Here is a 12,385-nt window from a genome sequence, read left to right as displayed (position 1 = left end):
CATTTTAGCACCTGTGCAATAGTCACTACATTCTACACAACATGGTGCTACATTGATATTTGCAGCACTCTGGTAAACAGTTCTGTCCTGGTCCCAGGGTTCTAGCATGGGGAAGTTGTCCCAATTGATGTGCTGCATTGTATAACAAACAGAAATTTTAATAGGATGGTGCTGTAGCCTGAGGACAAGAACATTCTATGATCATAGTAAGTTGTTTCTACAATAAAACACAACAGAATAAACCATTTAAATAGACATACACACCCAGTTACTTATGCTTACCTTATACTAACAGAACCTGAGGCTCTAGGATGTGTAGAGTGTATAGGGTCCTCTACCATAGCCCCTTACCTTACATACTTCCACTATAGTACAATGTTTTAAATTAACCCTCCACAAACCAGACTAACTCCCGCCCATCAATTTTGCATCAAACCAATAAGTAACAGACAGCTGATGTAGGACACTTTATAAATATTGACGAGCAAGACTATATCTGATGCTCACTCCATAAACATAAACACATAATTAGCCTCTGACATGTCTCTAGTATGAAGATAGAAATGCATTCTATGTCAACTCTTAATAATATAGATGAAGGTATCCTCTTTTGTAACATGTAAGTACTACTGTCTGCTGTATTTATGTATAGAATAAAAGGGTGGGAATCAGTGGCAGAATGGAAACCAAAGTCGGCCCTGGCAAAAATCATCAGACCTCCCTCACAATGCACGAGACCACAACTAGAATGAGGACCTGTTATTAGATAAACTACTAAGTAATATCTCTGTGTGGTGCTGCTTTGAGATAGAAATAATAACTGCATAGGTAGGTATTAGCTCAAAGATACAAATACAAAACGAAATTAAAATATAAATTTAAATATGCAGCAAGATTTCCAGATAGGAAGAGTTGCTATGTACAAAATATCTTAAGTAATTCAGGTAAAGAATAACAAGTGTAATCAGAAGTCAAGATGGAGTTGAGAGGGAGAGTGTAAGACACACAAAAAGTCAACAATAAATTACAAAGTTAAAAAGTGGATTGAAAGGGAGGGGAGGTTTAAGCAGTAAATACATGCTTCTACATATGTTATATGCTAAAATTGAATCTCAATCTTTCATAGTGTTTACTGTAGGTTTAGGAGCTGTGTTTATCTGTTAACAGTGGTGGCTCGTGGGAGGGAAAAGGGGTAGGGCAGCATGGAGCGTGGTGAGGGGAGAACAACAAAAAACTATAATGAAAAAAATAACTAACCTTATGCGCCATGCCAGTGATCTGCTCGGCTCCGCTCCTCTATTGCAGGCCCAGGCTCCCAGCCTGCGTCCAATCCTAACGCTGCCTTCATGCTGCCAGCCAGGGTACTCTGAGGAGGAGTCAAAGTCTCTGCCTGCTGTCTCCAACCCAGCACTGCAGTGCCTGCGTTGCTGGGTTGAAGAGAGCCCAGTGCACAAGTATATTTATTTGGTTGGCCCGAGACGGTGTGCATCACAGTCCCATGGCCCCACTCCTTTAACTTTAAAACGATAATAAAGATAGTTTATTACCATTTAATAGTAAAAGTAATCTAGCTGCTGCTGCTAACGGGGGAGGGGGCGACGTTCCTAAGTCATAGTGGAGGAGCTGTCCCTCACTGTTAAATACACTTCAGTTGGGTTATATACTGTACACAGATATGTGCATACAGAAGTTTATCTGGGCCCTTTAGACATGACACTTTTCTCATCTGTTATAGAATTTTAAACAAATTATAAAAGTAGCGTTAATTGAAAAATAAACAAGTGCCTAATCCCTAAAACAGTGGAATAAAGAGGTGAAGCAAAATTGGAAAAAAAACTAATTTTCTGCAAAGCAAACTGTTTGTCATTCAGATTTTCTGCTTTCCCAAGGGACACTTTTTAATATTTTAAATGTCCTTTTTAGAGTTAACAAATGTGCGCCTTAGCAGGCTCCATAAAGTTTAGCAGTTAAGGGATGGCCAAATTATATACTTTGCATCTCTATATTCTTAAGAGATTTGCAGGCAATGTCTATCGTTTTACAGGTATGTACAGCAAGACTTGCTGTATTTTTAGAAGACTGTGGCCATGTGCTCAGGGTGGTTTATTGAAATGACGAGGGAAAGAGGATTTTAAAATGTCATTCTTTGGGAAATCTCTTTACCTTGTGCATTTTGAATTTCTGTGCAATGTGAATGCAGCAGTTTGGAACCCGTGCTGGAGACCTAGATGTTTTAAGCAAAGAGCAGAGGGATAAAATCAAACAGACAACTATTTTACCATTTCCCTGCTAAGCCTTCACCCCCAGCACCAGTGCTGTGTCCTTTTTTGGCTATCTGGAGAAGTTCGCACTTAAGGTTCCATACTTTATTTTCTAGCTAAGGTTTCCGCGCCTAATTTGCGTCCTTTCTTTCTTACAGACTGGGGTTTCTAAAGATACCTAAGATATGTGGATTTGCAGCGGGGGCAAGAAAATAGTCAAAACAAAGCAAAATTGTGAGTTTAAAAAAAAAATAAGGAAAAAGTACTCCAGATAAAAGTGTTTCGTTTTTTCCTAAAAATGGCATCCACGAACAGTTTACGGTGCTAAAGTCACCACCTTCCCAGCTTTCAGGAACATGAAGGGCTGAATCAAAAATCCTAATTTTGTGCTACAGTTCTGTCATTTTTTAAGAACGTAGCCTTTTTTCCCTTTTTTTGTGCTCCCAACCTACTTCCATTTTGTTGTGGAAATCCCTGTAGAACCCATGGGTGATTCAAAAAATCCATCCATACTAAACACACTTCTGAATTCAGCAAGGAGTCCTACGTGTAGACCACTCGAGGTTTATTAGAAGTATTGAAAATGAGCAGGATAAAAGGGGCATTAACACAACATTTTTAGCTGTAACTTTTTGTCACGATGACAGATTCACAAACGCAATACACTATTATGGGGGTCATTCCGACCCTGGCGGTCCATGACCGCCATGGCGGAGGGCGGCGGAAGCACCGCCAACAGGCTGGCGGTGCTTCCTGGGCTATTCTGACCGTGGCGGTAAAGCCGCGGTCAGAAAAGGGGAACCGGCGGTTTCCTGCCGGTTTTCCCCTGGCCCAGGGAATCCGCCATGGCGGCGCTGCTTGCAGCACCGCCATGGGGATTCTGACCCCCTTCCCGCCAGCCTGTTCCTGGCGGTGTCCACCGTCAGAACCAGGATGGCGGGAACAGGTGCCGTGGGGCCCCTGGGGGCCCCTGCACTGCCCATGCCACTGGCATGGGCAGTGCAGGGGCTCCTATCTGGGCCCCACAAAGATTTTCACTGTCTGCTTTGCAGACAGTGAAAATCGCGACGGGTGCCACTGCACCCGTCGCACCCCTGCAACTCCGCCGGCTACATTCGGAGCCGGCTTCCTCGTTGCAGGGGCTTTCCCGCTGGGCCGGCGGACGGCCTTTTGGTGGTCGCCCGCCGACCCAGCGGGAAAGTTTGAATGACCACCGCGGTCTTTTGACCGCGGTGCGGTCATTCGTCGGTAACCGCATGGCGGGCGGCTACCGCCGCCCGCAGCGGTCAGAATGACCGCCTATGTGTGCTAAACACTTTGGTTGCAGGGATATATAGGGCTTGCAGGTTCTCCAAGAACCCAAGGTACCCAAAGCAAATAACTGAGGTGCAACGTACAATGTATTCTCATTGAGTACAATGTATAGACCAATTCTTATAGCGAAATAAGAAATGAGTATCAACAAAACATATGTATTTCTGAAATGGGTAATGTTAGAAATGGGGTCTTTGGTTGGCAGTCAGGTTACCCCCTGTCCAAGCAAGGACCCTCATTCTAGTCAGGGTAAGTCACACACAATCCAAATTATCCTGTGCCCACCCTCTGGTAGCTTGGCACTGAGCAGTCAGGCTTAACTTAGAAGGCAATGTGTAAAGTATTTGTGCAATAAATCATACAATGACACAATATAGCACCACAAAAATACACCACACAGTGTTTGGAAAAATATATAATATTTATCTAGATATTTGCAGGTCAAAACGATCAAAGCTGCAATAAGAAAATGTAAGGGTAGCACTGAAAAGTGATTTAAAGTGTCTTAAGTCTTTTAAAAGTAAACAAAGGGGGTCATTCTGAGTTTGGCTGGCGGCGGGCGCAGCCAGACAAACGGGAACCGCCAAAATACCGCTGCGCGGTCAAAAGACCGCCGTGGTTATTCTGAGTTTCCCGCTGGGCGGGCGGGCGACCGCCAGAAGGCCGCCCGCCCGCCTAGCGGGAAACCCCTTCCCACGAGGAAGCCGGCTCCGAATGGAGCCGGCGGAATGGGAAGGGTGCGACGGGTGCAGTTGCACCCGTCGCGATTTTAAGTGTCTGCTATGCAGACACTGAAGATCTTAGTGGGGCCCTGTTAGGGGGCCCCACGACACCCGTTACCGCCAGCCAGGTTCTGGCGGTCAAAACCACCAGAACCAGGCTGGCGGTAAGGGGGTCGGAATCCCCATGGCGGCGCTGCCTGCAGGTGAATTCTTTCCTGCAGGACAGGCTGTGCGTCGTTTTTGGCAGCTGTGCGTCAAATTGTCGCCACACAAGGAGTCCAGTTGCGAGAGAGAAGTCTTTTTGGTCTTGAGACTTCAGGGAACAGGAGGCAAGCTCTATCCAAGCCCTTGGAGAGCACTGCTTCACCACAGCCAGGGAGCAGCAAGGCAGGAGGGCAACAGCAAGGCAGCAGTCCTTCACAGAAAGCAGTCAGGTGAGCCCTTTGGGCAGCCAGGCAGTTCTTCTTGGCAGGATGCAGGTTCTGGTTACAAGTTTCTTCTCAAGGAAGTGTCTGATGTGGTAGGGCAGAGGCCCTGTTTTTATACCCAAATGTGCCTTTTAAGTGGGGGAGACTTCAAAGAGTGGCTTAGAAGTGCACCAGGCCCACTTTCAGTTCAATCCTGTCTGCCAGGGTCCCAGTAGGGGTTGTGGCAGTCTTTTGTGGGAGAGCAGGCCCTCCACCCTCCCAGCCCAGGAAGACCAATTCAAAATGCAGATGTATGCAAGTGAGGCTGAATATCCTGTGTTTGGGGTGTGTCTGAGTGAATGCACAAGGAGCTGTCAACTAAACCCAGCCAGACGTGGATTGTAAGGCACAGAGAGATTTAAGTGCAGAGAAATGCTCACTTTCTAATAGTGGCATTTCTAAAATAGTAATATTAAATCCAACTTCACCAGTCAGCAGGATTTTGTATTACCATTCTGGCCATACTAAATATGACCTTCCTACTCCTTTCAGATCAGTAGCTACCACTCCAACAATGTATGAGGGCAGCCCCAATGTTAGCCTATGAAGGGAGCAGGCCTCACAGTAGTGAAAAAACAAATTTAGGAGTTTTACACTACCAGGACATGTAGACTACACAGGTACATGTCCTGCCTTTTACCCACACAGCACCCTGCCCTAGAGGTTACCTAGGGCACACCTTAGCTGTGACTTATGTGGAGAAAAAGGGGAGTTTTAGGCTTGGCAAGTACTTTTAAATGCCAAGTCGAATTGGCAGTGAAACTGGACACATTGGCCTTGCAATGGCAGGCGTGAGACAAGGTTAAGGGGCTGCTTAAGTGGGTGGCACAATCAGTGCTGCAGGCCCACTAGTAGCATTTAATCTAAAAGCCCTGGGCACATATAGTTCCTTCTACTAGGGACTTATAAGTGAATTAAATAGTCCAATTGGGTATGATCCAATGTTACCATGTTTAAAGGGCGAGAGCATATGCACTTTAGCACTGGTTAGCAGTGATAAAGTGCGCAGAGTCTAAAAACCAGCAAAAACGGTGTCCAAAAAGTGGAGGGAGGCAGGCAAAAAGTTAGGGGTGACCACCCTAAGGCTGTCAGGTCTAACAGGCACAATATATAAAGTTTAGAAGTAGTGCTTATATCTGCATTTCTGAGTGAATGGGTAGCCTGATTTGGAGGGTATTTTTCAAAATGTAATTTTTCTCATACACTGACTTACATTTGAAAGGCAAAAATGCAGGAAAGTCCAATAGGTTATGACAGACTTTCTATTATTTTATACTCCCACATGTCTCCTGATAAAAATGAGACTTCAGTTGTGTGGGTAGACCTAGTGCCCGCTTCAGGTAAATGCTTAAAAAACAGGGAAGCACATTTTTCACACAAAACTGACCCATTATTTCCAGAGTTGGTAGCTCTAGATTTTTGGACCCTAGCTCAGCTGGCACATAAGGAAGCCTAGTCAACCTGTACATTTATCAAAATAGACACCTAGGGTTATCCAGGGTGGGCTGGCTGGCATGGCTATCACCGGACTTGGTTACCCAGAATCCCTTGCAAAACTCAAACTTTGACTGAAAAACACATTTTCTTCACATTTCTGTGATGGAAAGTAATATAAATTACTGAGAGCCACAAAACACCTTCCACCCAGCATTTTTCCTAGTCTCCCAATAAAAATGGTACCTTACTTGTGTGGGTAGACTTAGTGCTTGTGACAGGAAATGGCCCTAAACAACATGGCTGCAATACATTATTCCAACCAAAACGTACCTTCTTTTTCCAAAGTGGACAGCTCTATATTTTGGATGTTGCCCAACTGTCACCTAGGGAAACCCAGCCAACCTGTACATTTATTAAAGCTAGACACCTAGAGGTATCCAGGGTAGGCTGACTTGCATGGCTCCAACCACGTTTTGATACCTAGAATCAATTGCAAACCTCAAACTTTGACTAAAAACACATTTTCCCCACATGTCTGTGATGGAAAGTTCTAGAATCTATGGGGAGCCACAAACGTCCTTCCACCTGGCATTCCCCCAATCCTTGTGGTACAAATGGTACCTCACTAGTGCCGGTGACAGGAAATGGCCCAAAATGTAGCATGGACACAGCACATTTTTCCACCTAAAACTGACCCTTTTTTCCAATGTGGGTAGCTCTAGATTTTAGATCCTAGCTCAGCTGGCACCTAGGGAAACATAGACAATCTGCCCATTTTTAAAAACTAGATACCTAGGGGTATCCAGGCTGAAATGACTTGCATGGCTGTGACCACATTTTGTGACCAAGAATACCTTGCAAACCTCAAACTTTAACTAGAAAACATTTTCCTCACATTTCTTTGATGGAAAGTTCTAGAATCGGCGGAAGCCACACACTTCCTTCAACCCAGCATTCCCTCAAGTCTCTTAATAAAAGTGGTACCTCACTTGTGTGGGTAGAATAGTGCATGCAACAGAAAATGGCACAAAAGCAACATGGGTGCAGTATATTTTTTGACCGAAAACGAACCCACTTTTTCCAATGCGGATAGCTCTAGATTTTGGACCCTAGCTCAGCTAACATCTAGAGGAAACTAGCTAACCTGTACAGTTTTGAAAACTAGACACCTAGAGGTATCCAGGCTTGGCTGACTTACATGGCTCTCTGCATTTTTGTTATCCAGAATCCCTTATAAACATTAAACTTTGAGTAAGGAAATACATTTTCCTCACATTTTTGTGATGGAAAGTTTTTGAATCTGTGGTGCCACAAACTTCCTTCCACCTGACATTTCTACAAGTCGCCTTTAAAAAAATGGCACCTCACTTGTGTGGGGAGAACTAGTGGTCGCAACAGAAAATGGCCCAAATTGCAACATGGATGCAGCACATTTTTTCACCCCAAAATGACCCTCTTTTTCCAGTGTGGGTAGCTCTAGGTTTTGGACAATAGCTCGGCTGGCAGCTAGGGAAACCTAGACAACCTGTCTATTTTTGAAAACTAGACATCTAGGGATTATCCAGGGTGGGCTGATCTGCATGGCTCTCATCACGTTTTATTACCCAGAATCCCCTGCAAACCTTACATTTTGACAAAACAAATATTTTCCCTCATATTTCTGTGAAGGAAATTTCTATAAGTTATGGGGGGGCCATAAACTTCCTTCTACCCGGAATTCCCCCGAGTCTCCTGATAAAAATGGTACCTCACTTGTGTGGGTATATCTAGTGCCCACCACAGGAAACTGCCCAAAATGCAACATGGATGCTGCCCATTTTTCAACCCAACACTGACGTTCTTTTTCCAATGTTGGAAGCTCTAGAATTTGGTTCATAGCTCAGCTGGCACCTAAGGAAACCTAGCCAACCTGTATATTTTTAAATCTAGACACATAGAGGGATCACATAGAGGTATCCATGTTGGGCTGACTTGTGGGGCTCTCACAAAGTTTTGACACCCAGAATCCCTCACAAACCACAAACGTTGACTAAAAACACATTTTCCTCACATTTCTGTGAGGGAATGTTCTTGAATCCAGGAGGATCCACTAACCTCCTTCCACACTACATTCCCAAAAGTCTCCTAATAAAAACAGTACCTCACTTGTGTGGGTAGACCTAGTGCCGCAGACAGGAAATGGCCCAAAACACAACATGGATGCATCACATTTTTCTACCCAAAACTGACTCTCTTTTTTCATGTGGGTAGCTCTAAGTTTTGGACCCTAGCTCGGCTGTCACATACAGAAACCTAGACAATCTGACTATTTTTGAAAACTAGACATCTGGGGAATCCAGGGTGGGTTGACTTGCATGGCTCTCATCATGTTTTGTTACCCAGAATCCTTTGCAAACCTTAAATTTTGAGTGACAAATAATGTTCCTCACATTTCTGTGATGGAAAGGTTTATAATCTGTGGGGAGCCCCAAACTTCCTTCCACTGGGCATTCCCCCAAGTCTCCTAATAAAAATGGTACTTCACTTGTGATGGTAGACCTTGTGCCCGCCACAGGAAACTGCCCAAAATGCAACATGGATGCAGCACATTTTTCCATCCAACACTGACCCTTTTTTCCAGTGTGGGAGGCTCACAATTTGGACCCTAGATCAGCTGCAACCTAGGGAAACCTAGCCAACCTGCACACTTTTAAATGTAGACACCTAGGGGTATCCAGGGTGGGCTGATTTGCGTGGCTCTCACCACGTTTTGACACCCAGAGTCCCTAGGCATTGCTTCAAACTTTGACTAAAAAACACATTTTCCCCACATTCCGTGAGGGAAAGTTCTTGAATCCAGAAGAAGCCACTAATTTACTTCCACCCTACATTCCCCAAAGCTTCCCGATAAAAACAGTACTTCACTTGTGTGGGTAGACCTACTTCCCCCAGAAGGAAATGGCCCAAAACACAATTTGGATGCAGCACATTTTTTCACCCAAAACTGGCCCTTTTATTGCAATGTGGGTAGTTCTAGATTTTGGACTCTAGCTCAGCTGGCACCTAGAGAAGCCTAGCCAACTTCTACCTTTTTAAAACTAGACACATAGGGGTATCCAGGGTGGGCTGACTAGCGTGACTCTCACCATATTTGGTACTGAGAATTCTTCACAAACCTCAAACTTTGACTAATTCACATATTTCCTCATATTTCTGTGAGGTAAAGTTCTAGAATCTAGGAGGAGCCACTAACTTCCTTCCTTCCGGCATTCCCGGGGATAAAAATGGTACCTAAATTGTGTGGCTGGGCCTAATGCCTTCAACAGAACAAATCAAACCAATGTCAAGAAGGGTCTCTTTGCGGGGACTCCCATTGATGTTAGTTTGATCCGTTTCTGTCACGGGCACGACATACCGCCACACAAGTGGGACAGCATTTGTATTGAGATAAGTGGGGAAATGCTGGATGGTCTGAATTTTGTGGTTTCCTTCTGATTCTGGAAGAATGTGGCACAGAAATGCAAGGAAAATGTGTGATTCTAGTCACATTTTGAGGTTTGCAGGGCATTGTGAGTAAGAAAACCTGTTGGGATTCACAAGAGGCACACAACACTGTACTACCCTGGGTGTCTAATTTACAAAAATATATGGAGTTGGTACATTTTCCAGAGAGACAATGTACACTCTGGCAGAGAAAGACCAAAAAGACAAAGGTTCAAAATGTAAACTTTTATTAACAAGAGATTTCCCAAAAACAAAATACACTGTTAATAATTGAAAGGTCAAAAAAGTGAGCCAATGACTCTCAGCTTGTGAGCTGTAATGTTCCAACAAGGCACCAACTGGCCATTCACACACCTTTCAGATGTGACCCACACAAGACCATTCACACCACCAGTCGCTCGCCCAGCACTTTACAGCACTCACATCAGCCGACAGCGCCATTCAAAGGTTCATCACTTTCAGACGCCCACATGACTGACACTGCAATCAAACTATCTGGTGGTAGATGAAGTGTGTGGACTGACATTTGGGTAGCAGTGTGTGCAGTGACCAGCAGCAAGTCACTACTCACACAGCGCCAGCTAAATGCCAGCTCACAAAAAACACCAGCCAAGTGGCAGTCCATGCAAACTGTCAGCCAAATGCCAGTCTATGGACACTGCCAACCAAGCACCAGTCCATGCACTCCACCAGCCAAGCACCAATCCATGCACTCCGCCAGCCAAGCACCAGTCCACGCACACCAACAGCCAAGCACCAGCACCAGACCATGCACACCACAAGCCAAGCACCAGTCTATGCACAACACCATCGCATTTTTTAACAAAAAAGACAATACAAACCAATTGGAAGTAGATGCAAAACTATACCTACAAATACAGCTGCTCTAACAAAATACATCATGACATTCTGACCATAAAAATATAAAATGATACAGTTTAGTCAGTTCACTTTAACACTCATGGTTGTGCCCACTAACTCCATTGCATATGGTACACTTAAAAAAGTGAGCACACAATGCAAATAAGAGGATTGGGCTGACATGATTGCGGCCAGGGATCGGGGGGCCAGCGAAGCTCGCCTAAAATTTAGTCTCTTTAAGACACTGCATGAATGGTACTGGACCCCTTAGAAGTTGCGCTCGGTGGGATTGTTATCCCACGCCTCCTGCTGGAGATGACCTCATGACCGCTGTGATCTGCCTCACATCCTAGATGACTACCCAGCTATACACACATTTTGGCAGAAAGTAGGGCGTACCCTCAGGGAGCTAATACCACTACCAACCTCCCTCACCCCTTCCCTATTATTAATATATGATACCAGTGAGATAAGTGGCCTAGCATGACCACAACAACATCTACTACATACTGCGCTCGCTACGACCAAGATTTGTATCCTCAGACACTGGCGTACAGCTGTTGTCCCTCTTCATGGGGAATGGATTGCTGCTATGTACCAGGCAGCCACGCATGAGAAGCTGATTTACGGTCTCCAAGACAAGCTAGATGTCTTCCTACAGATGTGGGCCCCTTTCTTGTCAGTGCCGAAGGATTAGCAGATGTACGTCGGCACCAAGGTTAATGCTAGCGGTCATTGTGGCACACGCTGGGAACCTATACATTCATGTACCGGGCTATCACCATATCTTTTCATTTGGTACTAGAGACACCCTATCTTGCACTCCCGTTTGAGCTAAGCAGTGGTTGACAGTGGATAGGATGTGCTCATCTACTAATCATCCCCAGGGCCCTCATCCTCTCCAATACCTATCACCCCCCCTTAGACTCAGTTACTTTCACACACCTACTCCCCCCAGAACACACCATTCCCCTCCCTCTACCCACTCCAATGTATTCCCATCCCAACCACCCCCCGTCCCCATCGGCCGATGTTACTGTTACTGTCACTGTTCTTGTTATTGTTATTGTTTGTATTATTATTCATAAGCTCTCTCTCCCTAGCCTCTTCTCTATACCCTTTCCATAACTCCTTATCTATCTTCCACCTCCTCCCCTCCTTTTTCTCTTATCAAAAATGTTGTGTCTTTGTTATTGTATTCTCCTCTCTGTTACTGGCTCGCCTACCTTCTAGCTCAGAACCAACCCTCGATCAGTAGCATGTCATATCAGATGTTCACTTACCTAGGGCTTCAAGTCCAACTCAAACCCCTCTCACCCATTTATCAACATGATTTAAATCGCCTCAAAATCTGCTTAGTATGTTAAGACATCCTTGACACCTCAGCATCTCCCAGTGTGTTCTTGAAGGGGCATTCAGTTAAGTTATCTCATCGCCTATCTTCCCCATCCATATCCCTTCAGCATGTCTGTGGATCCTCTTCCCCAGAACTATGCGTCAAGTTTTCCTTCTTTTTACCTCAATCTCTCTCTTTTGTTAACTGTCCCTGCTTTACAGACCCCATGACCTACATGAGCCACTCATCTCCATCCATGGATCTCTCCATTAGTGACCTCCCCCCACGTCATTTCCCTTGCCCCCCCCCCAACAGCAGTTGCTACAGTGGGAGGAGATGGGAGAAAACTAATAGATGGGGAGTTGCCCAAAATGTGGACCGTCTGTGAATACTTTCACGGGGACACGATTGGAGCCAATAATGTACCCTTGTACAACTATAAGACTGCTTGTGTTGAACTATTAGTTGCACTGTACTATGGAGATGTGATTTTGGTATTGAAGG

Source organism: Pleurodeles waltl, chromosome 6 (assembly GCF_031143425.1).
Source record: "Pleurodeles waltl isolate 20211129_DDA chromosome 6, aPleWal1.hap1.20221129, whole genome shotgun sequence".
Taxonomy (NCBI): Eukaryota; Metazoa; Chordata; class Amphibia; order Caudata; family Salamandridae; genus Pleurodeles; species Pleurodeles waltl.
The sequence above is the reverse complement of the archived record's forward strand: the minus strand, read 5'-3'. Positions refer to the sequence as shown.